The 23,427-nt window shown below is 43.5% G+C and overlaps 1 protein-coding gene across 2 annotated transcripts in view; it reads right to left on the bottom strand.

The window, feature by feature from the left end:
• BTK (Bruton tyrosine kinase) overlaps positions 1-23,427 on the bottom strand; it is a 474,008-nt gene that overhangs the window by 308,047 nt on the left and 142,534 nt on the right. The gene's annotated exons all lie outside the window — the stretch shown is intronic.

Here is a 23,427-nt window from a genome sequence, read left to right as displayed (position 1 = left end):
ATCCTTTGAAAGGAGAAAGCCCTTTATACTGCTGAAGGGATGCCTGCACAAGTCCTCCCTCCTTCTCAGGTTAGCAGTTTCTCCTCCCCCTGCCTTAGTTGCCTCAGTGTCCCTCCTACTCTCCCCCCCCCCCCCACCACCACAAGTGCATCACTTTCCCTCCTAGTCTCACCACATCTTTACTGACCCTCCTGCTCCCCCCTGCCTCAAGTGCCTCATTGACCCTCCTGCTCCACCCTACCTGGGTGCCTTACTGACCTTCTGCTCCCCCCTGCCCCAAGTTCCTCACTGCTTCTTCTGCTCCCCCCTGCCCCAAGTGCCACACTGCCTCTTCTTCTCCCCTCTGCCCCAAGTGCCTCTCTGACCCTCCTACTCTCCCACCACCTCAAGTGCCTCACTTTCCCTCCTAGTCTCCCCGCCCCCCAAGTACCTCACTGACCCTCCTGCTCCCCCTTGCCCCAAGTGCCTTACTGACCCTCCTACTACCCCCTTCCCCAAGTGCCTCACTGACCTTCCTGCTCCACCCTACCTGGGTGCCTTACTGACCTTCTGCTCCCCCCTGCCCCAAGTTCCTCACTGCTTCTTCTGCTCCCCCCTGCCCCAAGTGCCTCACTGCCTCTTCTGCTCCCCTCTGCCCCAAGTGCCTCTCTGACCCTCCTACTCTCTCACCACCTCAAGTGCCTCATTTTCCCTCCTAGTCTCCCCGCCCCCAAGTACCTCACTGACCCTCCTGCTCCCCCTTGCCCCAAGTGCCTCACTGACCCTCCTGCTACCCCCTTCTCCAAGTGCATTACTGACCCTCCTGGTCCTCCCTGCCCCAAGTGCCTCCCTGCCTTTTCTGCTCCCCCCTGCCTCAAGTGTCTCACTGCCTCTTCTGCTCCCCCCTACTCGGAGTGCCTCACTGAACCTCCTGTTCCCCCTCTGCCCCAAGTGCCCCACTGACCCTCCTGCTCCCCCCTGCCCCAAGTGCCTCACTGCCTCTTCTGCTCCCCTCTGCCCCAAGTGCCTCTCTGACCCTCCTACTCTCCCACCACCTCAAGTGCCTCACTTTCCCTCCTAGTCTCCCCGCCCCCCAAGTACCTCACTGACCCTCCTGCTCCCCCTTGCCCCAAGTGCCTTACTGACCCTCCTACTACCCCCTTCCCCAAGTGCCTCACTGACCTTCCTGCTCCACCCTACCTGGGTGCCTTACTGACCTTCTGCTCCCCCTGCCCCAAGTTCCTCACTGCTTCTTCTTCTCCCCCCTGCCCCAAGTGCCTCACTGCCTCTTCTGCTCCCCTCTGCCCCAAGTGCCTCTCTGACCCTCCTACTCTCCCACCACCTCAAGTGCTCATTTTCCTTCCTAGTCTCCCCGCCCCCAAGTACCTCACTGACCCTCCTGCTCCCCCTTGCCCCAAGTGCCTCACTGACCCTCCTGCTACCCCCTTCCCCAAGTGCATTACTGACCCTCCTGGTCCTCTCTTCCCCAAGTGCCTCCCTGCCTTTTCTGCTCCCCCCTGCCTCAAGTGCCTCACTGCCTCTTCTGCTCCCCCCTACTTGGAGTGCCTCACTGAACATCCTGTTCCCCCTCTGCCCCAAGTGCCCCACTGACCCTTCCTCTCCCCCCTGCCCCAAGTGCCTCACTGCCTCTTCTGCTCCTCCCTGCCCCAGGTGCCTCCCTCCCTCTTCTGATCACCCTGCCACAGGTGCCTCACTGACCCTTCTGCTTCCCCTCCAGCCCCAGGTGTATCCCTCTCCCATCTGCTCCTCCATGCCCCAAGTGCCTCACTTTCTCTACTGCTCCTCCCTGCCCCAGGTGCCTCACTGCCTCTTCTGATCCCACCTGCACCAAGTGCCTTACTGCCTCTTCTGATCCCCCCTGCCACAGGTTCCTCACTGACCCTCCTCCTTCCCCCCTTCCCCAGGTGTCTCCCTCTCCCCCCCTGCTCCCCATGCCCAAAGTGCCTCAATGCCCCTTCTGCCCCCCCCCACTGCACCAGCTTCACTGTCTCTCCTCTGTACCATTGCCCCAGATACCTCATTCTTCCTTCTCCCCACCCCCAGGTGCCTAATGTCCCGTCTTCTTCCTGCCCCAGGGATGCCATGCCTCCTCAGACAATAAGTTGACTTGTGAACAGTATGAGGCATTGTTGTCAACCTGTAATTGATGCTTAAGGCCACATGGCAAGATATTGAGACATTAATATTTTTTGTAGGGGTATACCCCCCACTGTTGTTAGCTTTTGTTTTAGAAAATAGTTTGAAATGAGGAATTCACCATTGCATGCTTCTACTTAAATGCCATACTTTCATGATATAATATAACTGCAGCGTGAACTTTCACCTGAAAGCCATACAGTCAGGTCCATAAATATTGGGACATCGACACAATTGTAACATTTTTGGCTGTATACACCACCACAATGGATTTGAAATGAAAGAAACTGGACATGCTTTAACTGCAGACTGTCAGCTTTAATTTGATGGTATTTACATCCAATTTAGATGAACGTTGTACGAATTACAACAGTTTGCATGTGTGCCTTCCACTTGTTAAGGAACCAAAAGTAATGGAACAATTCTCAGCTGTTCCATGGCCAGGTGTGTGTTATTCCCTCATTATCCCAATCACAATGAGCAGATAAAAGGTCCAGAGTTCATTTCAAGTGTGCTATTTGCATTTGGGATCTGTTGCTGTCAACTCTCAAGATGAAATCCAAAGAGATGTCACTATGAGTGAAGCAAGCCATAATTAGGCTGAAAAAACAAAACAAACCCATCAGAGAGATAGAAAAAACATTAGGCGTGGACAAAGCAACTGTTTGGAATATTCTTAAAAAGAAGGAACGCACTGGTGAGCTCAGCAACACCAAAAGACCACGGAAAACAACTGTGGATGACCGAATAATTATTTCCCTGGTGAAGAAAACACCCTTCACAACAGTTGGCCAGATCAAGAACACTCTCTAGGAGGTAGGTGTATGTGTGTCAAAGTCAACAATCAAGAGGAGACTTCACCAGAGTGAATACAGAGGGTTCACCACAAGATGTAAACCATTGGTGAGCCTCAAAAACAGGAAGGCCAGATTAGAGTTTGCCAAATGACATCTAAAAAAGCCTTCACAGTTCTGGAACAACATCCTATGGACAGATGAGAGCAAGATCAACTTGTACCAGAGTGATGGAAAGATAAGAGTATGGAGAAGGAAAGGAACTGCTCATGATCCTAAGCATACCACCTTGTAACAGAACGCCTAGCACCCCGACCGGGTACCTCCGTCGATAGATGCTCCTAATGCTTTCCGAGGACTCCAAGCACTCCACCTGACACCGTACGCACTGCAGACCCCACGAACCGCCGCAGCTTGGTTGGGGTCTCACCGTCCTCCACCCACGCTGGACCCAAGACCGGGCTTCAGCTTCCAGTGGGTGAACCTCTGCTACATCCAGAGAGCAGGAACCTTGAACAAGCTCTTACAAGAGCTTATACTCAGGGGAGTATTGTGATATAGCAATCCCCAAGAGTGTAGTTATCGCATTCCCCAAACATGAGCCAAAACTTCATGAAGGTATAAAAGCAGCCTCTGACTGTACTTGCGCGTACAGCCTCTTTTATTCACAATTCACAAACATAGTACTGCCCACAGGGTTTTGAAATACAAAACAGTCAATTTCTGTAACTACTCAACTATATACGCTGAAAAGTTACACTTCTTATAAATTGTTACAACTTTGTGAGTTTACATTGTACATACATATAACTTATATCAATTTAACCAGTATAACTTGGGGACAAACCTATTCAAAATTCACTTGAATAGGTTCAGGGATTTAAAAGTTAGTAAAAGTATCTTAAAGGGCCGTAATCCTGAGGCAAGAGGCTGGTAAACAGGCCTCTCCAAAACCCAGTGGCGAGGTTGGTTTCGCCACACACCTCATCAGTGAAGCATGGTGGTGGTAGTGTCATGGCGTGGGCATGTATGGCTGCCAATGGAACTGGTTCTCTTGTATTTATTGATGATGTGACTGCTGAAAAAAGCAGCAGGATGAATTCTGAAGTGTTTCGGGCAATATTATCTACTCATTCAGCCAAATGCTTCAGAACTCATTGGATGGCGCTTCACAGTGCAGATGGACAATGACCCAAAGCATACTGCAAAAGCAACCAAAAAGTTTTAAAGAGAAATAAGTGGAATGTTATGCAATGGCCAAGTCAATCACCTGACCTGAATCCGATTGATCATGCATTTCACTAGCTGAAGACAAAACTGAAGGGAAAATGCCCCAAGAACAAGCAGGAACTGAAGACCGTTGCAGTAGATGCCTGTCAGAGCATCACCAGGGATGAAATCCAGCGTCTGGTGATGTCCATGCGTTCCAGACTTCAGACTGTAATTGACTGCAAAGGATTTGCAACCAAGTATTAAAAAGTGAAAGTTTGATTTATGATTATTATTATTATTATGTCCCATTACTTTTGGTCTCTTAACAAGTGGAAGGCAAACTGTTGTAATTCCTACACCTGATTTGGATTTAAATACCCTCAAATTAAAGATGACAGTCTGCAGTTAAAGCACATCATGTTTGTTTCATTTCAAATCTATTGTGGTGGTGTATAGAGGCAAAAAATTTAGAACTGTGTCGCTGTCCCAATATTTATGGACCTGACTGTATATCCCTAACTTTTTGTGAGTAGTGTATATTGCTAGCATGGGAAGTGAAAGATTTACTGACACCGTGTGACGATACAAAGAAATCGCGAACGCATCATGTTCTAAAATCACAGAATCACCAGAGCCATCTCCTGCACACAAAGAGTTAAAACTTTCCGTTACAGCTCACAGAGCAGAGGTTAATTAGCAAACCCTGGCCAAAGATTCCTACTGACCCCCTGTCAGGTTACACATCCATCAATCTGATATCATCATGACAAAACCTCATAAACGGTCTTCTCTCTAGTATGAGCGGCCCCAACACAGCATGAGTTTTCACAATCCTTAAGCCTGGTCAGACCTTCAAAAGAGAAGGACAGATCCTTATCACACAGCTAGTTGGTACAAGAAGGAAGATGATCTTAAGGTCACCTCCAATCCATAGACTTCATATTTTTCCCATATTTCCTTCATATTTCCTGGGTTAGGAAAATACGAAATGAACAATCTCTTCAGAAAATGTTTCGGTTCTTCCAGGAAATCTGCAAGTCAATTGGAAATTCCCTCTCTGAGATATAACGGTTCTCAGGCACCCTGTATTATCTTGCAGTCATATTTGGTATCAGATGATGCGTAAAATTGTCCTGATTATAAATATTTCTTAATTTGACCTACGGGTACGGAGAAACTGGCAAAGCCAAGATTCTGCCAGATTTTCTCCCTCTCGGGGCAAGAACTGCCCCTCTTCCAATTACACAGGGCTAGACTTGTACGTGTCATAGCCACTCCCAGCTACAGAGTGGGTAAAACACAATGACCCACTCAGGTCCTGGTCCTTCACCTACAATCTGAAGTTGATTAATATCATGACTTGGATTATCTTGGATTATTCCTGGCAAAGACCTTATCTTTTACTGGACCCTAGCATGGTAAATCTGAACTTACAGACATTCTACTCCTTTCCATCTCTTACCATTTCCATCCAACCAATCTGTTCGACTGGCAGATATATTTATCTGTCAGTTTTAATGTATATTTTTGTGTATCGTTTTTAAAATTAAACTAACGATTTAGTCATTCCAGTTTTGCCCTTGTTACCTGATTATCTGGTCTATGCTAAGAACTCTGTCCTCAGAGGAGACATACTACCGCATTTGTCTTATTTTTATACATTGTTAATTGGTTAGCTAGGTTGAAAATAACAGTTTCGTCCCTTTAGGATTAGCTAGCCGGGATCTCTTCGCCGCGACTCAATACGAAGAGTGGTGGCAGCAAATTCATTTGATTACCAGTGCGAAATCGATAATTGCATTTTACCGATTGTACATACGATTGCGATTGTATCATGTATGTGAACATCAACCAATCTTAAACGTCTTTGGCATAGTACAACGGGATTGGCGGGTGGTTGTCACATTGGTTGTCAGCTTGTGTGGATAGCAGAACCCAAAACCAGGCAGAAGTCAGCCTTTGGGAAATCAGAGCACAAAGAACTGACAAGTGCAGTTTATTGTGCAATCACAAAAATAGCACAGCGGTTACTTAGGTATCTGTCCTGCGGAACTTGAGTTCCGGGCGCAAAACAGTACACATTGATAGAGAATAGATTGGTATACATTTTCCCACCTTTTCTTTGCTATATCCTATTCTTTTACTCTTTTTAGAATGTCTGATTCAGTTCCAAATGACCAAAGTTGGTCTGTCGCCGACTTACAAGCCATGTCATTTGCAAGGCATTGCCATTCTGAACAAAAATCTATCACAGCTGATCAAAGCTATGACTGAGAGAGACGGCCAAGCGATGGAGGATTCCAATCCCATGCGGGAGCCTTCGCTGCCCCTTCGTTCAACGTCACCCAGCACCGCCAGCTATGGGAGTGCTGATGTTGCTACTTTGGCTCCGGGTGATGCAGATACCATGGATAACACCATGTCCACAGCTCCTGCTAACCCTCAGCAAGGAACATGATGAATCGTTTGTGTACTAGCACACGGTGTGGGTACCTCTTTGGCGCACAAAGACGACCTGGATTCAGAGACTTTTGGTATAGATGCTATTTATTATGTTCAGTGGACAACGCGTTTCGGAGTTTATAACTCCTTTTTCAAATCTAAAGAGATACAACAAAAAGGCCGAAGCCAAATGGATCCCCACACAGTTGTATATTTAAGAAAAAAGACGGTAAAAAATTGAATAAAATGCAAATAAAATAAATAAATAAATCAATTAAAATAGAATCGATGGATGTTAAATATTACACATCATGGGCAGCTAGTAAGCCTAGCCGAAAATGAATTCTCAGTAAAACGCATATTCTAATAGGTCCTAGTAGCATAGAATAAGCAAACAGAAGTATCATAAAATATATATATATATATATATATATATGTAGCATAAGAGAAGTCTAGTTACTAGACCATGATATATACTAAAATCATTACAGGAAAAAAAAACGATGTCCCTGGTGTGGTTTTACATGGTACTTATTACTGTATGTGATATAATATAGCAAGGTGTATCGAGGGTTAGTTGGCCTTGATAGAGCTGTAATAGATTGTGGGGGATGAATATTGGTATTGATAGGGTAAACTGGTGGTGATCAGACATTACTATTAAAACAGCGTGAGTCGTATTGGATACACCGTTTGGACACACTAACTCCCAGAGGACTTAACCGGGAATGCGATTTCTTTTGTAATATTTACCGGACTAAATGCAATAATTGTTGGACTATACCTGTATGTATTTATCTCCTCAATAACCTTATAAATGACTATTATTGTACATTTTTCCTCACAGATTCGCTAATATGGATTTTAGAACTAGAACTAGAACAAAAGGCTGAGATAAATTCGCCCCCTTTTTCCCCCCTTTCCCCTCCCCCCTCCCTCATACCCTTTTCCTCCTCCCTCATACCCTTTCCCCTCCCCCTCCCTCATACCCTTTTCCTCCCCCCTTCCCCTCATTCCATGTGCTCAGTAATCCATGGTACTGATATACTGCTTGTTGTATGACTATGGGATGCTGGTTTTCTCTATAGAGACAGAATTGAAGGATTACCTAAAGATGCATAGATAGGTTCAAATAAATCCACTTGGTATACACCAGCACTATAGATGTCCTTCACAAGCCTGTGATATATACACACCCTCAGTGTTCCTCTCTATTAGTGCATTCACAGTTTTGACACATTATTAATATCATTATTCCACTAAGGGCAACGCGGAAATTTGTGACGTCACTCCGGACGCACACAACCACCAGGGAGCAGATACACTTTAGCCTCCTTATAAATCGCAACGCGCCAGAGTACACATCCGGCATGTGCTCTGACATGCTAGTCTCCCTCCCCTTTCGCCTCATCCCAGGTATAGACCCTCTGCAGTGAACAGACTCTAGGTGCTTTATGATACATTAAGAAATATCATATGTGGAACCTACCTGAATTAATCCCATTGTTCTTAATTATGTGTAGTTACTAATACAGAATATATTATGTGGTGATATATACACCAAAAGGGATGTACTTTTTTATGCTGGATTATGAGGAATCTTACCCCACTGTGATTTCAATGATGATGAAATTTGCATAATTTCCTTTTTCTCTTCTTTTTTTCTTTGACATATATACCGGACTTTCATTTTTGTTATAACTTGAACTGCATTTGTTACTTAATCATCATACAAACCCATAAGTGATTTTTACTTGCATATTTTTCCATAGATCCCTTGAAAAAGGTCAATGACATGACCGAAACGTTGGGACTAAACTGTACTACTTTAACGTATATTCAATCCGGATGTACTATACTATATATATGAACTGATAAGAAATAATGTAATACGTCTACTGATTAAATAAGCATGAATTGATTCTGGTGTGCCACGAATTCTCTACTTTAAAACTAGATGATGTATAATCCTCCGTGAGCACCCAACCTTATAAAAGGGTGTGCAGATCTCATCATCCAATATCTAGATGTAGTTGTGCCGACCTGGGGTACAAGACTGGATCCAGATGAAGAAGGTCTGAAAGAGGCGGCAGGATCCAATAATCCCCTGCTGACATGTTCAATAATAGGGGAAACCAAGATCTTCTTGGCCAGTATGGAGCCACTAGAATTAGTTTGGACCTTTTTTGTAATATTTTTGACAGAATCCTGGTTATTAGCGCAAACGGTGGAAATGCGTACAGGATCTCGTTCGGCCAAGGATGGGAGAGTGCATCCAGGAACAAAGGGCGGTGTCACCGTCGGCTCTGGGAGAGATCTTAGAAGTTCAGATAGACAGAAGACTGAAAAGTCGATCTGACAGATCTCTATTGTTTTCATTGTTGCTGACAGGTTTCCACCCCTTCGCAGGTGTTGCTCATTCCCCTTTATATGTTCCACCTTTCACTGGTTTCCCTGCGGATAATAGTTCTTCTGAAGAGTGCTCTGCTTGTGTGGTGATTCTCCTGTTCCAGTTGCTTCTCAAGCTAAGTCATTTCCCTTTTCTTGTTGTGTCTGTCCTGGCTAGGCCTCAGGGAGACACTGACTCCTTCAGGTTGGAAGGAGCTGGTTGCCTCTATCCCTGTTCCCTAAGCTGAGGGTTTGGTGCAGTGTGTCAGCAGTCTTAGGTTCCCGTGCATGTGTATTTCTACCTTTGAGACTTGCACATGTGGTTAGCAGCTTAGGGAGAGAGTCAAGGTTTGCTAGGAGGTGACCTCTTTATTCCCTAGGCTTGGGGCCTAGTCTGTAGTTGTTTTGTTGTTGTTCCCTTTGGTTGTCTTTCCTTCCCAGTACTACCCGTGACAGGTGGTCTCTGTAGAATAGGGAACAAAATGTCTCCGTCTGTCTGTTCTGTCGAGTCGCAAACAGGTCTAGGTGTGGTATCGACCATTTCTTTGTTATCTGAAGAAATATTTGTCGATTTAAACACCAATCTCCTTCTTTCAAAGTGTCTCTGCTTAGAAAATCTGCGATCCTGTTGTCTTTTCCCTTTATATGTACCGCCGTAATTGAGTGTACATTCTTTTCTGCCCATTGAGAGATTTTTCTTGATACCTTTGCCAAGGATGCACTTTTTGTATCTCCCTGTTTGTTCAGGTAGATGACAGTAGTGACGTTGTCTGATAGGATTTTTAAGTCTTTTCCTTTTATTTCTAACTGAACAGCTTTAAGGGCTTCCCACACTGCTGTTAATGCCCTTAGATTTGGGGAGGATAGGCTTAGATTTTGACACCATGTACCCTGTACTACAGAGATGTCTGAATGAGCCCCCCAACCGGATCTGCTAGCGTCTGTTGTTGTTGTTATAGGGGCTATCTGTCGCCATGACATTCTGTCGCATAGGTTTCTTCTGTCTAGCCACCATATTAAAGAGTCTTTTACCTGCTGAGGGACTCTAACTTTCTTTTCTAATGAGAACATGGTCTTGTCCCAATTTTTCAACATGAACGTCTGTAGGACCTGAGACCCGAGAGTGTGCTTGCGCCCATCTTACTGCAGGAATTGAAGATGACTTAAGGCTCAGCACCTTCATTAATACCCGAATAGTAACTTTTTTCTTGCTCTGAAAGAGAGAAATATCCTGATAGATTTTTGATAGTTTTTCTACAGGGAGGAAAGTTTTCATAAGATGTGGGTCCAACAAAATTCCAAAAAAAACCTTCTTTTTTTTCGGGACAAAAATTAGATTTTTCTAGATTTGCAATCCAGCCTAGGTCTTTCAGATCCTGCCGTACTATGTTCAAGTGACTCTGCGGCAATGAGAAAATCGTGCAGATAAGGGATAACAAGTATCCCTTTCTGATGTAGACTTGCTACCACCTCGGACATTACTTTTGAGAAGACTCTGGGGGCTGACGTTAGGCCAAAGAGAAGGACTTGGAATTGAAAGTGGAAAACTTTTTTCCCCGACTGAAGCGCAAACCTCAGATAATTGTCATGACTGCTGCATATAGGGATATGATTATATGCGATAATAGGGAAACATCTTTTCCGAGAAGAATTATTGCAGATTTTTTCGTTTCCATTTTGAAATGTTTGTGCTGGACCTCACAATTTAGGCACTTTAAATTTAGTTTTACCGTATCTACAGAGGCATCCGCAAGAAAATCTGCTGCCTGTTTAAACATGGGTAAGGAGGCAATAATGTCCTCCCTTGGAGTTTCTGCCACTAGATGCTCTTCCATCTGGTTAATCCAAATGGTCATGGACCTGGCAATATAAGTGGCTGCTACACTTGGTCTTAGAATGGCCATATAAGCTTCCCAGGATCTTTTTAAAAGAGTTTCACTTTTTTTTTACATGGGGTCTTTTAAAAGACCTACATCCTCAAAAGGGAGAGCAGATTTTTTTGTTATTTTTGCTACCTGGAGCATCTACTTTAGGGAAGTATCCTCCTCGGAAAACGGATACTTTCTTTTAAAAATCTTAGAGACCCCAGGTTTTTTTTCTGGGTCCGAACATTCTTTATTAATAAGTTTGATAATATTAGAATGCAGGGTTTTTTATGACCGGAAAGCAGTCTTTTTGCAAATTGAACACTTTTTGATATACGCTGAGAGGATTCAGACAATTTTTGCATATCCCTGACCTAGGGGAATATATTTAAATAATATGTTCAGAAGGAAGCAGCCCTTGGTCATAAAAGCAAATAGGTATCCCCTCACCATGATGAAAAACAGAAATTTTCTTGTACCACAAGTGAAACATATCTGTTACAATAATCATATTTAACCCCCCAGGGGAGGAGAGCTTACCAGGCTGAGGGCTTTGGTCGGGTCTGCAGACCTCTGGACGCATGATCCAATGCTTCTTCCTCCCAGCAAGATGCTGGAAAACGCTTCATCCCTCTCTTTTTTAAAGTGCTCATTGCCTAGGGGAAGTATGTCAGCTACATAACACGCATGGACGCTGCCCGGGGCTGCCTCCACCAGAATACTTATGCCTGAAAACCAGGACGGGCCGCACCGAGAGCCCCGCAGCCCTGTTCTCCGCCCAGCACACTAAGAAGTGCTCCTTTGATCTTCAGCTGAGCGCCAAGAACCAAACTCCTGTCAGTGCCTGGCCTTTGCAGGAGGATCTTCACACATCCCAGTGTGACAGGAAACAACTGGAGCAGGAAAGGGGAGGGGGCTATTTAAAGATCTCCACGTTGTTTCATGTCCCTGGGGGAGGCGAGGTAACCTCCTGTGAATCGTTGCCGCTGTGGAGGCATTTGGAAAAGTCAGGATTCAATTTCTTGATGAAAGACACAGAGTAGTTCCTCCCCTGTGTGACTCAGTTCGTCCAAGGCAAACTAGGTGCAGAACACTGTGACTCTGCCGTGCCCTGCACATGTGGTATGCTGGAGGGGCACTGTGGAGAATGAGAAGGCTGACATTGTCGCAGGACCAAAGGCGTGAGAACGTGGAGGTGGAAGCGGCGTCACCTGGCCAAATTGCTGGTGTGGCTGTGCAGGAACCACATTCACCCAGTGGGCTGTAAAGGACATGTATTGTCCCTGACCGTAGTTACAGCTCCACACGTCGGCGCTTCCGTTCACTTTGGTAGACACCAACAGGCTCAAGGACTGGCCCACCTTCTGTTTTACATACGTGGGCAGGGCTGGTACTGCCTACTTGGCAAATAAATGACGGCTTGGGACTCTCCACCTCGGCTCAGCACAAGACATTAGTTCTCTGAAAGGTACAGAGTCCACCACTTGGAAAGGGAGGGACTGCAGCACCAGCAACTTTACCAGGAGCACATTCAGCTTCTGCACTGTTGAATAAGTGCATGCATACTGTTATCTCTTGGCAATTGCTTCGTTGATCGATTGCTGACGGAATGACTGACGAGGAGGAGGAGCAGGAGCATCAGGACCAGCAGATGATGGGAAGGACAGACAGCTCCCTTCGGCTGAGATGGTGGAGCCTTGACTGCCTGAAATTGGGTGCATGCCACTGGGTGAAGCAGCGGTTTCTGTGGCAGGCTGGACAACCACATCGGAGCCACGATTCTCCCAGGCCACTTTATGGTGATGCTGCATATGTTGAGGCAAGGCCGTGGTGCCGACATTGGCACCCTGGCACTGCTTCACTTTTTTGTCCACAGATTCTACAAATGGCCATGTTCACCTCCTCCGGCGGCTTAACAAAAAACTGCCACACTGCCGAGTAGGTGATTTTACCCCCAACACTCTGCACTGACTGACTGCTACCATTGCTGCTTCCATGAACCCCTGCACCACTACTTCCTGGACAGGTAGGCTCCTGCGAAGCAGGTGGTCTACCGCGGGCACGTTTGGCTCCCGACCTCCCACTGCTACCACCCTGCTGACAACCGGCCACGCTAGCGACTTGCTGGTTCCACCGCGGGCAATGAGGAGCGTGGCGTCCAGGAGCAGGAGAGGTAAGTGCTTTTTTTATTTTGTGATCTGAGGCTGGGGGCTACTGCATTATGGCTGGGGGCTGCATTATGGATGGGGGCTGATTAACATATGGCTGGGGGCTGATCACATATTGCTGGGGGCTGATATGAGGCATGGAGGACTGATATGAGGCATGGGGGTCTAATCTGAGGTCTGTGTGGGGGGTCTTTTTTATATTGTGCTCTGATCTGAGGTCTGATCTGAGGTCTTATTCATATAAGGGATCTGATTGGGGCTGTGAGCCTAGGTCTGATTAATATTGGGGGTCTGATTGGTGGTGTTACCTGAGGCGTAATGAAATTTTTTTTTCTCCTTATTTTCCTTTTCTAAAACTGCATCTTATAGGACGAAAAATACGATATTTTTTGGGCCACTAATACAAGCCAAAAGGGCTTTAGTACATATAACTACACCGCTTAACGGCATATAATATATATATTCTTGCCACTAATACGCGCCAAAAAAGGCTTTAGAACATATCATTGCACCGCTGAATGGCAAATATATATTTTTTTGCCACTAATATACACCAAAAAGGGCTGTAATTTTCTCACTTCACCACACAACGGCAAATAGGGTTTTTTTGTGCCACTAATAGAGACAAAAAAGTGCTTTGGAACATATAACTGCCACTAATACACACCAAAAAGGGCTTTAGGATATATAACTGCACTGCTGATCGGCAAATAGGCCCCTATTTTTTTCTTATACACGCCACAAAAGGCTTCAGAACATATACCTACACTGCTAAACGGCAAATAATATATATTTATTTGCCACTAATACATGCCAAAAAGGGCTTTAGAACATATACTGTAGCTGCACCGCTGAACGGCAAATAGGCCCTTATTTTTTTCCACTTATAAATGCCATAAAGGCTTTAAAACATAACTGCACCGCTGAACAGCAAATAATATATATTTAGTTGCCACTAATACACGCCAAAAAGGGCTTTAGAAAATATAACTGCACCGCTGAACAGCAAATATATATTTTTTTGCCACTAAACCAAACCAAAGAGAGCTGCAATTTTCTCACTTCACCACACAACGGCAAATACTTTTTTTGTGCCCCTAATACACGCAAAAAAGTGCTTTAGAACATATAACTGCACCGCTGAACAGCAAATATATATATTTTCTGCCACTAATACAGGTCAAAAAGGGCTGCAATTTTCTCACTTCACCACACAACGGCAAATACTTTTTTGTGCAACTAATACACGCCAAAAAGAGCTTTAGAACATATAACTACACTGCTAAACGGCAAATAATATATTTTTTTTTGCCACTAATACATGCCAAAAAGGGCTTTAGAACATATAACTGCACCGCTGAATGCCAAAAATATATTTTTTTGCCACTAATACACGCCAAAAAGGGCTGTCATTTTCTCACATTACCACACAATGGCAAATACTTTTTTTTGTGCCACTAATACACGCAAAAAAGGGCTTTAGAACATATAACTGCACCGCTGAACGGCAAATAATATATATTTTTGTGCCAGTAATACACGCCAAAAAGGGCTGTCATTTTCTCACTTCACCACACAACGGCTAATAAGCCCTTTTTTTCCCGCTAATACAAGTAAAAAAATGCTTTAGAACATATAACTGCACCGCACATTGGCAAATAAGACATAGAAATATTTATTTGTAATAAACCCTGTTAATAGTGCAGTGTCCCACTACGTGTGTGTGGGCACTGCTTAAAGTACTTTTTCATCTTAACAATTGCATTGTACTGTAATGTATAACTTTGCATTTGTGTGTCTGCAAAATCCCTGTTAACAGGCCTATTAGGTGCAATTTATACAAACCACCACTAGATGGGGATAGAGCTTATGTCTAATATATACCCAGGTCGGGCCTAGTGAGACAGATCTGACTAGTTCAGTTCAGGTCAGTGGTTAGAGCAGATCAGATCAGTTGAGACCACAGGTCAGTGTGAAGATCAGAGAGTGAAAAGGTGCAGATCCAGCACTTCAGCTCTAAACAGAATTCTTAGTCCAGCAAAGGGACAAGAAAGAAGGACAAATTTAACTTCATCCAAAGGATAAAAGCCATAACCCAGGCATACAGGACCTTTGGGATATTTTAGGTGTAAGGATACCTTAGCCTCCGGCAACCTCACCAAGATTCCACTGATATTGAAGTAACCCACTGCTCCAAAACCCACCAAAAACCTGACAAGCCTGAAACAGTGGATTTGCAGAATTATCTCTGTATCATCTAAAGACTGCATTACTGTACTACTGCAACTGAAAGACATCAAAAGTCAAAGTTGTGAGTTGTATCTTACCACTGTCTACCTAATTATTACTACCTATGGTTGTACCACCATTAATGGTACTGGCGTCACAACAAAAACAATCAAAGGACTCAGCCGCAACAAGCACCCTAAGCACCCTTAACATCAAGGGCACCTCAACTACCATCTTGGCTGATGCTTCCTACCACAGAGCGTGCCCCGGAGGATTTCGTGCTGTCCACCTCAACACTGCTGCCAGCCCAGGGAGGCTATCTGCTAACCGTGAGTAAACTGATGAACTGTGTGTTATACCATTTGACCCCTCATCGGTCCACCGTGAATCTCACGTGTTCCCCCTGCGACTGGCTGACTGCAATGGCTGTATCAAACAGCACTTGCACCCCAAAAACAAGAACGGTTTGCTGGAATTACATAGCTGTGTAATGGCAATTTGGATCTGCAGTCAGTGCAGTAAGGTGTAATAGGATTGTTCCTATTACCCAGGCTGTAATATCCCCTACTGAACCCTGTCCTGCTTAAATACTGTGGAATCATTCCTCCCTATCCTGTCCCTGAACTTCTATACAGCAAAATAAAAGTTTTAAAGTCTTTTCTACCACTGTCCCTAGCACCTGCTGACGTCTCTCCCTGCACTAAGTACACTGGAAAATGGCTAAATCCAAGATGTCTGAGGATATGTATAGGGCTGTGACATCACGGGGGCTGACTGGCTGCTGATTGGCTGCATGTATGGCATTGTGTGTGATCCCTCGTTCCCAGAGTTCCTTGCTCCATGTCCTAACACGTGCAGGCGCAGCAGCCATTTTAGGAAAAAAGGATTGAATTCCACTTCGTCAACTTCCATTCGCTCATCTCTAATTATATTGTATATAGTTTTCTCCTCTAGAGTCAGTAAAGTTATTTTGGTTCACACAGCTCACTGTCCGTGCGTTCATTCTTGTGTGGTTCACTGTATCTCACTGTAGACTCCCTCGGGTCCCCCTCTTACATTTATATTAAATAAATGTGCACTATACAATTTCTAGTACATAGGATGCAACTCATGACCCTCAGTGAACACAGTGCCAACTAAAATTTATATTTTTCTGGACAACTTATCCCAAACGCACAGACAACAATTTTACGGAAAAATCGGAAAACCATAATGAATCATAAAGATTATAAGTAATACCTGTCTCAAATATGCTCAATATGCTGATAAGAACTTTCTTCTTTTTCATTACCAGCATTTATTGTGAGCTGTAAAATGATAATTGCCACGAAAATATTCTAGTCAATCAACCGTCAGCCTCAAAAAAAAAATCATGGCACAGGAAAAAAGTTGCCTATTCTTACAAATTGTCCAGGAATTTATAGACGGTAGGCAACCCTGATCACAGGTCAGGTGCATCCTTGTACTTTAAGCAACGCAGACTGCTAGCAATTGCAATGGAGGTGGAAATAGAAGAAAATGTCTTCTTGCTAAAGAAAGCATACAGTTTTTTTACTTTGAATGCGGTACTATCATTATTGAATAGTATTTTATACATTTATACTCCATGATGTCTGCCCAACACTGCCCGGTGTGAGAAACTGGTGATTTGTATCAGTATGTAATAGTAGGTGAAACCTTTGTGATGTCATTAGACATATGTTTGTATATTTATTTGTGAATGCATTTACTAATGTACAATTAAGGAAACATTGTGTGTCTGAAACGCCACATTTTTTATGATGTGTACACTTCCTTTTAAAGGTTGGAAGTAAAGCTTGCAATATTTTAATGGAAGATATGCTTGCTGTACATTTTTTCCTTTGAATTATTCCTGTTAGTATTTTTTGCCTGCAGAGCTTGCACATTGTCATGGCTTTGTCATCTGCAACTGTGGATACCCATACAGAGCCACCACCAAAAACACAAATTTCTATCTCTACCACCATTGGACCTTGCCCTGGGTCTCTCAAGTTTTCAGCTTGCACCAACTGCAGCAGGTTTTCCCTGGCAGTTTTTTTAATGTTTTTTCCATAGGTTGGTCCTGCTCTTTATTGCCACCAACACCCTCTTCCTCTAATTTCACCACCTCCTCATCACCCTGATCGGGTTCCCAGGTCCCATCCAACACACAACCATCATCATATTCATCATCATCTCTGCTACTTTTCTCCGACTTGTAAAGATAAAATAAGGACAGGAGGCAGCGCCTCGTGTGAGGTGTTGTTTCATAAAATAATACAATTAATAGTAAGTTGCTCTTACCAGAATATGTTGTGAGAAGTCACAACATCTATATGTAGCTTTGCTGATTTTCCCGATCAGCGTGCGGGGTGCCTGCGTTGCTGCCTAGGTTCCAGCCCATGCTGTGAGAGCATTCGTTGGGATAAGATAGTCCGTACAGAAGAAGACAGAATTTTTTTTATATTGTTGTACATTGTCCTGATGAAGGGGGACCCTCCGCCCCTGAAACGCATCGACTGTAAATAAATAGTATTGTTTTACCAATACTTACCTGCTTTCGACTCCTGCTGACAGCGCCACCACAAAGGTTCAGTTTTTTTCTGTCTTCTTCTGTACGGACTTTTCTCAGACTGTGATACGTCATCGGCTTCTTGATCCCCTCATGATTCCCACTATTTTATTTTCCCCAGGTGCCAATATCACCATTACGGTTGTCACGATACCAAAATTTTGATTCAATTTCAATACCATGAAAAAGTATTGTGATACTTGATACTATTCGATACTACACAGGGAGAAAAAAAAAAAAACAAGGCTGCGTGCATTCTGCATTTTATGGAACATTCGGCCCATAATAGAACAGTCCTATCCTATTTTTAGGGGGGACAAGGTGACTAAAAAATTATGAATTGCTCTTTTTTTTTCCTGTTTCGGCGTTTACCGCATAGGATTTTTTTTTATATTTTAATAGTTTGGACTTTTTCGGGGCGTGGTGATGTCATATGTTTATTTTTTTATTGTTTCTAGATTTTATATGTAAAATAGGGAAAGGGGGTAATTTTGTTTTTAAGTTTTTTTTTTACCTTTTATTTAATAACTATTAGCCCCCTTAGGGGCTAGAACTGTTATTCTATTCAACCTGATAGATCTCTATTAGGGTGAAAAGGACTTTACACGCTTTGTGCACACAGCAGCAGGGGGCTTACCATGGTAGCCAAGTCATTAGTAGCGTCCTGGCTTTCATTGTAACCGTCTTGGATGCCATGGCTCTGATCGGAAGTTGCCAAAGTGATACATGATGGGGTTAATGTGAGGCACAGGTCCAACCGTTCCTAGTGATAAAACCCCCATGTGCCTCATAATAACCCTATAAAATATCCATATCTTTGCATAATGGGCAACATGGGGTTAACGCAAGTGCTACGTGAACAGTCACTTGCTATTGGAAAATGCTTATGAATTTTGATTTCCAATCCATGTGCCTCATGTTAATAAGTGGCCTGTATTCTGTAACTCACATTAACCCCATGTTGCCTATTATGTGAGATGGTACTTTGGGGGTCACTTACTATTAATGTAAAAAAAGAAAATGACCCACTTGGAAGGGGCAGCAAAGACAGAGATGATGTAAATGAAAGACTTACTGTAGCTCAGGCTTCAAGAAGGAGGAGCAAAAGGAATGCCCTGAACCCTTGCTCAAAGACATGGTATCAGATTCAGAGGTAACACCAACATTATACTGCTGTGATTGAGATGATGAGAAAGCCATCTAGGCCATAATCTCATCCACTTCCTCCGACATAATAATCTGTCACCTACTGGAAGCGAGGGAGAACTGAGGCCTGCTACTTTTGGCCGGACAGCTGATACTGACTGTGGTGCTGCTTGCACTACAGTCACCCACATTCCTACATGGCACAGCTCTTTCATTTTTCATTACCCCACCCGCTGCCACTCATTTATCATATAAGCCTATTCAGAAGGCTTGCTGTCTTGTTGAACAGAGACCACTACAATGTAATAGTGAGAGAAACAGAACCACTTCAGGTACACAAGTCTGTGATAAATGGAATTTTTGTAATAACATAAAAAAAATGCACATTTGTGCAGCGTCCACCACAATGTAACAGTGAGTGATGCAGAACAACACGTCAGGTACAGTAGTCTTTGATAATTGGAATTCTGATCTGTAAAATGACATGATAATTAGAGATAATTGAAGTTATCGAAAATTTTATTCGGCTGCTTTGCCAAATTTCACAAAGTTATTTGATTCGTCATAACTTCGTCACTAATCGCATTCCATTGTTTGTGGCGCAATTATGGAGAACAGCGATCGCATTGCTGATCTCGGCATCTGACAGTAACATTGAGGCCTTTCAGGGGTTAATCAGGGGTAAAAAAAAAACATATTTACCTCATCCATTTGTTGGAGAGGCCGTTGCGATCTTTATGATTGAAGAAACTGCCCCAAATCTCACTCGCGGGGACGTGATGACGTCACCACATCATCACCTTCGCCAGGTGCGGTGACGTGATCACTGATCACTGACGTGGTGAAGTGTGACCACAGTGCTCGAGATGTTGCTCGGTTGCTTCAATCAAGATGATTCATTACGACGAAGCACAAGGAAATTCGGCTTTTTGGCAAATCAAATTTTTACCTGAAATTTGGATCTTAGTCAATTCATTTCACTTTGATTTGCTCCACACTAATGATAATTTGCTTATAATAAAACTTCTTTTTTCTCAGCAATGGGGACCCATATAAACATGAGATCAGTACAGATGCTTTCAGCTGCCAAGTGTACATGCAACAGGTCAGCCAGTCTCATGGGTACAAATCTGCCCTGTAAAGGGGCTGTCTCACTTTAGCAAGTGGCATTTATCTTGTAGAGAAAGTTAATACAAGGCACTTACTAATGTATTGTGATTGTCCATATTGCCTCCTTTCCTGGCTTGATTTATTTTTTCATGACATTATACACTGCTTGCTTGCAGAGAAGCAACCACCCTGCAATCCACCAGCACTGGTCATGCCTGCACACTATAGGATAAAGTGCCAACTTGGGCGCACTCCCACGGTCCTGACCACCAGTGAGGCCAGCACTTTTTCCTATATTGTGCAAGCACAGCCACTGCTGATAGGTTGCAGGCTGGTCTTAACCCCTTGAAATGAGCCATTACAGTTGTGTTAAATAATAGCAGTGTGTTTAAAAAAGTGAATAAATCTCAAAATCCTTCTAATAGCTTTTATTTCCAGACACACAAATGCATTGGGAACACTACACATTCTATTCCAAATCAAAACATGAAGAAAAATATATAAAATTTGTGTTGTTCCTCTAAAAAAGATTGAAGAAAAGTGAATATTAGACTGTTTAAAAAAAAAAGTGTTGATATTCTTCTTTACAAACTCAAACATTCACTATATAAAATGAAAAATGTTTGAAGATTTTGCTTTCCTTTGAATCACTTAACTAATATTTAGTTGTATAACGGCTGTTTCTGAGAACTGCTGGACATCTGTCTGTACTTCTGGCACCTGTGATCAGGTACTCCAGCCCAGGATGATTGGACTACATTCCACAGTTCTTCTCTATTTCTTGGTTTTGCATCAGAAACTGCATTTTTTTATGTCACCCCACAAGTGTTCTATTGGGCTGGCCACTCCATAACGTCAATCTTGTTGGTCTGGAACCAAGATGTTGCACGTTTACTGGTGTGTTTGAGGTCGTGGTCTTGTTGGAACACCCATTTCAAGGGCATTTCCTCTTCGGGATAAGGCTGCATGACCTCTTCAAGTATTCTGATGAATTCAAACTGATCCATGATCCCTGGTATTCGATAAATAGGGCCAACTCCGTAGTATGAGAAACATCCCCCTATCATGCTTGTGCCACCATGCTTCACTGTCTTCACAGTGTACTGTGGCTTGAATTCAGTGTTTGTGGGTCGTCTGACAAACTGTCTCCGGCCACTGGACCCAAAAAGTACAATCTTTCGGAACTTTCATCAGTCCACAAAATGTCTCTTTAGGCCAGTCAATGTGCTCTTTGGCAAATTGTAACCTCTTCAGCACACGTCTTTTTTTTCAACAGTGGGACTTTGCGGGGGGTTCTTGCAATTAGCTTGGCTTCACATAGCCATCTTCTAATAGTAACAGTACTCAGAGGTAACTTTAGACCTTCTTTGATCTTCCTGGAGCTGATTGTTTGCTGAGTCCTTGCCATTTTGGCTATTCTTTTATCCATTCGAATGGTAGTTTTTTGCTTTCTTCCGTGTCTTTCAGGTTTTGGTTGCCATTTTAAAGAATTTGCGATCATTTTAGCTGAGCAGCCTATCATTTTCTGCACTTTATATGTTTTCCCCTCTCCAATCAACTTTTTAAACAAGGTACGCTGTTCGTCTGAACAATGTCTGGAACAACCCATTTATCTCAGAATTTCAGAGAGAAAAGCACTGTAACCAACAATTGCTGCCTTTCTTCCTTAAATAAGGACAATAATTGCCACCTGTTTTTCAAAGAATGAATAACCTCACTCATTAAACTCCACACTGCTATTAAGTGATTGAATTACAGATAATCAGCAGCATGCATGTCATGACTGTTAGGTCTGTTGAGTTTCTATTACTCTACTACACCTGCTAGTAAATTATTTGCCATGTAGAAATATCATTTCTACCAAAAACAGTGACTGATCAGGTTAGTGATGTCTGACTGCTATTATTTTGAACACAACTGTATATTGTGATGGAAAAATGAATTAAGGCTACTTTCACACTTTGAAGTCTGCTCCGGCTCCATTCACTATATTGGGGGCGGGACAGAAGTCCGGCCGCAGAACGGCAAACATGCCGAGAGGTGGCCGGACAAAAACTGCAGCATGCTGAAGTTTTATTCTTCCTGCCTCTCGGCAGTCTGCCGAAAAAGGCTACCGCGAGTGTGAAAGTGGCCTGAGCCAGCAAATGAGTCAATAGGGACAATCACAATACATTAGTAAGTGCCTTGTACTAACTGTGTCCTCATGATAAATGTAATTTGCTGATGTGAGACAACCAGGAGCTGCACCTGCCCGATCTGCGGCAGGGGTCCGGCAGTCACTGATAGCCGGACCCCTGCTGTATGCGCCGGCATCGGTGAAATTACCAATGGCGGCGCATTAACCCCTACAAGGCTGCAGTCAGCCTTCCTTAGGCATCGTGGCTGCCTTCCGGGAGAGCGATCTCACAGGCAAGCAGGCTGTAAGTGTATTAGGCTCTATTCACACGTCCGCAACGTGTTTTGCGGATCCACGGAGCCATGGATCCGCAAAACACGGAAAGCGGCAATGTGCTGGCACTAATAGAATATTAGAATAATAGAATTGCGGACAAGAATAGGACATGTTCTATTTTTTTGCGGAACGGAAGTGCGGACCCGGAAGTGCGCAGGAATGAATAGGTCTGCAATTCCGTTCCGCAAAATGCGTAACGAAATTGCGGATGTGTGAATGGAGCCTTACACTGGTAATACACTTACAGCCAATGCATCACAACACAGAAGTATTGTGATGCATTGTAAAGGGGATCAGACCCCCAAAAGTTGAAGTCACAGAATGGGACAAAAAAGAAAGTGCAAAAAAAAAGTTACAGAAAAAAATTAAAAGTTGCAATTGAAAAAAAAGCGTCCTTTTCCCAAAATAAAGTTTAAAAAAATTTGTAAAAATAGGGAAAAAAAGAAAAGTAGACATTAGGTATCGCCGCGTCTGTATCGACCGGCTCTATAAAAATATAACATGACCTAACCCCTCAGATGAACATCGGCAAAAAAATAAAATAAAAACTGTGCTAAGAAAAATGTTTTTTTGTCACCGTACATCACTAAAATTGCAATACCAAGCAATCAAAAAGGCATATGCCCCCCAAAATAGTACCAATATAACCTTCACCTCATCCTACAAAAAATGATTGAACACCGTAAAATAAATTAAATAAAAACGGTGTCAAAAAAGCCATTTTTGTCACCTTGCATCACAAAAAGTGTAATAGCAAGCGATTAAAAAGTCATATGCACCCCAAAATAGTGCCAATCAAAAATCAGTCATCTTATCCCGCAAAAATGATACCCTACCTAAGACAATCTCCCAAAAAGTGAAAAAACTATGGCTCTCAGACTTTGAAGATACTAAAACATGATTTTTTTTTTTG

Source organism: Bufo gargarizans, chromosome 9 (genome assembly GCF_014858855.1).
Source record: "Bufo gargarizans isolate SCDJY-AF-19 chromosome 9, ASM1485885v1, whole genome shotgun sequence".
NCBI classification, from domain to species: Eukaryota; Metazoa; Chordata; class Amphibia; order Anura; family Bufonidae; genus Bufo; species Bufo gargarizans.
This window is presented reverse-complemented; position numbering and strand designations above follow the sequence as displayed.